This window comes from Lactuca virosa, chromosome 9 (assembly GCF_052849685.1).
Source record: "Lactuca virosa cultivar CGN04683 chromosome 9, Lactuca_virosa_CGN04683_v6, whole genome shotgun sequence".
NCBI lineage: Eukaryota > Viridiplantae > Streptophyta > Magnoliopsida > Asterales > Asteraceae > Lactuca > Lactuca virosa.
The window spans coordinates 88,564,109-88,570,893 of record NC_136434.1 but is presented as its reverse complement, the minus strand read 5'-3'; positions in this window follow the sequence as shown (position 1 = coordinate 88,570,893).

Sequence of the window (6,785 nt, the reverse complement as noted above, 5' to 3'; positions counted from 1 at the left end):
AGCGAACTCAAATTATGAGAATGAACTAACGAACTCAATAACAACCCTCAAATTCAATTTATCTTTCGATTAACACCTCATTCTCTCGTTCTGTCTCCTCTCGAATTCTCCCTAAGTCACATCTCTCAATCAATTGACGAAAAAACAAAGCTTCAAAAGTTTAATTATGTTTCTATGAAACAAATAGGAAAAAAAATAAGAAATGCATCAATCAAATACATAAGATTTTTTGAAAAGTTTACTTGAAAAAAAATACAAAAAACAGAACTTGTTATTTGTAATTGTATTTAGGATGGATTCTTAATAAAACATCATGGTTCTATTGGAATGCTAAGCTTATAGCTGATGTCATTGCTTCATTATACATATGCATTTGATTGATGCATATGTTTTTCACATGGTTTCTCATTATGATTTTTTTTCTTGAATTACCTTGCAATGGAACAGGAGTAATTTTTTTTGTTTAGTTTTATTTATTTATAAATTTATGTGTTTACGTCTGTGTAATTACAGTCAATTCGTTTTCTTGAATTACCTTGCAATGGAGCACGAGTAATTTTTTGTGATTACAGTCAATTCGTTACCATAGAGTCAATTCGTTTGAGGCATACATGATGAAAATTGTAACTCCTGGTTCCTGGTACGCATTTAATTATTCATTTTTATAGAGCAACTCGACGAGTTGGGAGCCCCAAACTCGTTGAGTAGAGATCAAAATAGACGCGGGATTTTAAGTAACCTACTCGACGAGTTGAGAGCCCGAACTCGACGAGTAGGGCTGCCAGAATGAAACCCTACATATATCACAATCATCTCTAATTAACAATTTATATTAACGACTCCAAATTTGTTAAGCTGACTCCTCTACTTAATCTCAGAAAGGGTGAAAGACCATTTTACCCCTCCATGGTCTCCAAAGTTCACAACTTGACCAAACCCTAAAAAGTCAATGGAAGTCAACACTCAAGTCAACAATCCATGTTGACTCAACTCATCGAGTGCATGTATGTGACTCGTCGAGTTCCTTCTGTTCTCAGAAAATCGGGAAAATTCGAGTCAACTCGCCGAGTTGTCTCATCAACTCGGCGAGTTTGTATAGTGTCTAGAATATCGGGGAAAACCCTAACCAACTTGTCGAGTTGGCTAACCAACTCGTCGAGTTACTTCAGCCCTTTCTCTCATTCAGACGCTTTTAAGTGAGACTAAGGCCCCAAACTCTAGATCTAGCCTTCTAGGGCTGAGATCTCACGTAAAGCTGCAAGCTTTACGTCCATGCATGGCATTTAGGGGCTAACTTTGCCAAAACAAGGCTCAAAAAGGGGTTTAAGGCATGAAGATTGGCCAAAGCTTGATAAAGCTTGAGTCTTTAGGCCTAAAGGGCCTAGTAGTGTCCAAATTTGAAGTCTTAGCTTCAAAGCATGCTCAAAACCAATAATGACTCAAAAAGAAGCTAGAAATGGCCATAAACTCTCTAATGAAGAGATCTAACAAACATGCAAGTGATCAAGGTAATGGATTTGTACCTTCTAATGACTGCTAAAACTGAATGGATGTCGGATCTAAAGACTCCTTCTTGTTCCAAGCCCTTTACTCTTCAAGTTTCTTCAAGGAATGCACCAAAACACACACTCTTAGCCTTACACACTCTCAAAATGGAAGATAGCTCGATTAGGGTTTGTCTCTGGGTCATAAGGTGACGAGGGAGGCAGGGTAAAGGACTTAAGGTCCTTTAAATAGGGTGCAAACCCGAAAAATTAGGGTTTTCACACTCAGCTCCAACTCGTCGAGTTGAGTCCTTCAACTTGTCGAGTTGGTTCTAAGATCATGCGGCCAATCTCAGTCTCTACTCGACGAGTTGGGGCCTCCAACTCGTCAAGTTTCCCTATCAATATGAATATAATAAACATTTAAATTTATACCTGGGAGTCGAGATGTTACAATTCTCCCCCACTACAATCAGACTTCGCCCTCGAAGTTATTCTTTGGAAACAGCTCTGGGTACTGCTCACGCATCTCAAACTCTGGTTCCCAAGTTCACTCGAATCCCCTCCGATGCTGCCATTGAACCTTAACCAAGGGCACCTCCTTATTTCTCAAGACCTTCACCTTCTTATCCAAAATCGCCACCGGCTTCTCAATGTAGTTCAGGTGATCATCAACATGAATTTCCTCTAAATGGACCATTGCCGTCTCGTCAGCTATGCACTTCCTCAGCAATCATGCTCTGAGGGTCTATGATATTACAATAGGGTAGCATGTATCATATAATCACATAAATTTCAGCAAAAGGGTATTTTGGTTAATTAACCTATTTTAAAAAAGGAAATATTCGGATTTTAAGGGATCATTAATTCCCTTATTTTTAAAAAAATCTGATTTTTTTTAAATTAATTCTAATTAAATTTTAATATTACTTTTAATAATAACCGATTTTATTCTGTCAGGATGACAAAAAGTCAACAATAAACTACTAAATATATTTGCGGTTTTATTCTTGCATAATATTGTTTCATTCAAGATACCTTTAATATTAAACATGCTTAAAGAATTATACAACATATTATCAAGAATAACATTTTCTAAAGAATGCGGATTTTATTCTTTAAGAATCACTATTTACATTCATCCGTAAAGAAAAAGACTATAAACAATTATTACAATCATTCTAAAAAAATTATGACTAATAATGATTTAAGGATTACATTTATTCTTAAACATTAAAACTAAAAATGGTTAAAAAAGAAAAAGCATCAAATCTAACAAAAACACTACTCTATTCCGAAAGAATATTATCGTTCTCCATGTTTTCTTCATTTTCCACATTAATGACAACCTCTTCAAAACCTAAATTCACAAGGAAAACATATTCAAATATTAAAAATTTTAGTGCATTAAATAGAATGAAATAATAAATTCTAATAGAATGTGATATACATTCAAATAGAATATAACTATAATTTCTACAAACCAACATTAACAATCATCCCTAAACTTGCAATGTATATTATTCTGAAAGAATGTAATGTTTCATTATTTAGGATGTTATTCCATAAGAATCGAGACCAATAACAAGAATATAAACCAATTTTATTCTGACAGAATTGGTTATGGTAATTCACTGCTTAAGTTGACAAGGAATTCAAGATTCTATTATGACAAAATTAGAATTCGATATTCCATTGTAGCAGAATGATCGACACCTTATTGTAAATAAAACATACATTCAGTTTCCCACAATTTCCCACAGAATAAATGAAATCAACACCTTATTGATGATATGCACGTGCAAACAAAGAAAGAAAAAAAAGAGATGAGGGTACCTGAATGGAATTATTAGCACAAATAGTTGATTGATGGTCTTCAATCAACCAACATCGGTGAGTTATTGGTTCGGTTCGTAGATGAAGGCAAGAAAAAAATATATGAAAGTGTTTTGAGATAAGGGTCATCATTACAGAAGTGCAAAGAAATCGTATTAAAAAAAGGAACAAAATCAATTATTGCAAAATCAGAATCAATTCAAATAAGTTATAAAGAATTCGATTCAAACAGTGCAATAAGCGATTTCAGAAAGCGAGGTTCAAAACGATTGCAATAAGCGATTTTTGAAAGGGGGTTCACAAAATCGATTACCCAAAACGAAGTACATATAATCGATTAAATCAAAAAACAATTTAATAAAAGGAACAAAGAAAGTTACTAGTAGATTGGAGAAGGAGAATCATCATGGTCCGAACCTGGAATCTTAGTGATCGATTAGAGAATGAGAAGTCAAGGAGTGGTGTGATGCCATAATCTGGGGATGTCGCTGCAAGCAAAAAGACTATAGTCACTACCCTATTGCGCCGGAGCGAAATACCAGTGGTGTGTCGCTGCTTGCTACCGACGGTGTTGCACAATGGCGAAATCGAAGAAACGGCGGTGAGGAGGCGTAATAATTTTGTGAGCGACGACTGACTGATAAAGGGATGTTGGTTTTCTAGGGTTTAACTAATTAAGGAGAGATTAATTGAATGATTTTTTACCATAATTAGATATACTAAGTTTACCATTATACCATTTTTTAATTTAATTAATGATTTATTGTTTCCTGAATTCTCATTGGTGCATTTAGGCATACACTATTTGCTATAAACATTTGAACCTAGCTATATATATATATATATATATATATATATATATATATATATATATATGAGTATGATCAAATGAGAACACCTAAAAGGTTGAGAACGCGAGAACAGATCTGGACCATCTAATTTTTAAGATGTGTGGCTATAATTAATTGTTATTTTTCTAATTATTATTACATATAAATTTTAATTTTTAAATTAAAGAAAATTATAAAGGCTATTAAGGTAAATAAGCATTACCCTAATTTTGTAAACTCCTATAATTACTCTCTGCCTCTCTATTTCTTGACCTAATCTCATAGAGCATTAAATCGACATCTTCAACATATCACCGCCTCATCCCTACGCCACCATCAGACCTCGCCATCACCAAGACCTTGCCATCACCAAAATCCTCCAAGGCTTCAACGCCAAATCGCCCCCTGCAACTCGATCTCCAATCGTTCTCCTACAACTCGATTTTAGTTCATCGATATTCATTGGAGATTCTAGACATACATCCTTGAATTCGATAAATCAGAAGCGGAAGGGAAGAGAAGATGATGGCGAAGATGTTGAAGATGACCGCATTGAAGAAGAACAGAGAAACAACAATAAATACAAAGGGGACAAAGAGAAAAGTGGAGCATGAGGGATTTAAAAAATTAGCGGTTCATGAAAGGAGGATCGAATTCGATATGGAGGATCGAATGAGGTATTATTCACTTGTAGTACCCTAACTTCATCTTAAATTTTCTCATAATTGGCGCGTCTATGAGGAATGCGATATAATCGGAATCTTTGACTCATTTGAGATAATTTTTAAGTTCAGTTTTGATTAATAGATGTTTATTAGGTCTTGGCAGTTCACGTTCATACTCTTACATGTGTTCTTTTTTTTCCGCTAGTTAAAAACCATATTTAATTTGTATATGTTCTGAGAATGTATGAGTTTGAAGCATTCTTGATCTATTGCTCTATGATACTTTGTTTACTGCGGTTCCCATTTTAGCACTAGAATTCTGATCTTCTGTCTGCTTCTCTGTTCGTCTCCCCTGATGCATTAATCTTAGAGAAATGATTCAGAATTTCGTATGATTTCATTTTCATCCCTTGTTATTGTTCTAACTCTTGTTCATATATTATGAATGTGACTGTTAATTTATCAATATAAATTTAGTTGTAATCTTATATGAATACAATGTCAAATGTCTTATTTTGCAGTTAATCGTCAATGAATATAAGTATATTGTAACTGCATGATTTTATACATTAATGATTTATGTTTTGAACATGTGTAATTTAGAGCTTGATGTTTCGAAGAAGAATAACCGTAAAGCATGGAAATGCAGCACTCTTCGTTTCTATATGTATGATAGCAACAAGAAAATTGGAAGAAAAAAAACAATGTTACAGGAATTTATTTATGATTCACTTTATATTCATTTATGAATATAACTACTGAAAATATACGAATTTAGATGTATTTTGTATTATGGTAAATGTATTCATGTATGATTAGAGTTGTATTCATTTATGATTGTAATTAGAGGCGTATCTATTTGTAATGAAATGATGAATTCTTAAACATTGTTTGATATCAATTCATGAACAAAAAACAAAAGACAAATCCAGTCACGACATTTTCATTTATGAATATGACACTATTTGATAAAATTAAATCATAAAATTAGTAAATTGTTATATATTTTTAGTCAATTGTATACTCAATAAATTAGTTTAATATTTATTCATTTAAGGACAAGAATCAGGTAAAGCAAAATAAAATCATTTGAAATTGATAATTTTTTTTTCTCTTTCATTAATGATATAAAGAAAATGGAAAAAAAAAATCCTTTTTTTGGTAACAGTCAATTAGAATCCCAAAAATTTAGGAAAATATCATTTTATTTTATTTTTTATAGTTTAATTAAAAGACAAGTTTACCTATATGCCCTTATATATTGATTGGTTCAGAATTGTTCTCGCGTTCTCAACCTTTTAGGTGTTCTTATTTGATCATTTCCCTATATATATATATATATATATATATATATATATATATATATATATATATATATATATATATATATATATATATATATATATAGGAAAAGTGAATATACCCTTAAGGATATATAAGCTTAGGTACCCAAACCCACCATAATACGTCGTTTTGTTTGATATATTCACTATAATATTCTTAAATTTAAATCTATAACTTGATTTACTTTCAAGATTTTCAAAATTTCACAATTATCTTCATCTTACATCACATGTTTTTTCCGAACACCTACTAGGCTATATATATTATAGTTGAAAATTAAAATTATGTAAGAGGAAAATAAATGTATGTATATATATATATATATATATATATATATATATATATATATATATATATATATATATATAATCATGTTCAACAGCGAACTCAAATTATGAGAATGAACTAACGAACTCAATAACAACCCTCAAATTCAATTTATCTTTCGATTAACACCTCATTCTCTCGTTCTGTCTCCTCTCGAATTCTCCTTAAGTCACATCTCTCAATGAATTGACAAAAAAACAAAGCTTCAAAAGTTTAATTATGTTTCTATAAACAAATAGGAAAAAAATAAGAAATGCATCAATCAAATACATAAGATTTTTGAAAAGTTTACTTGAAAA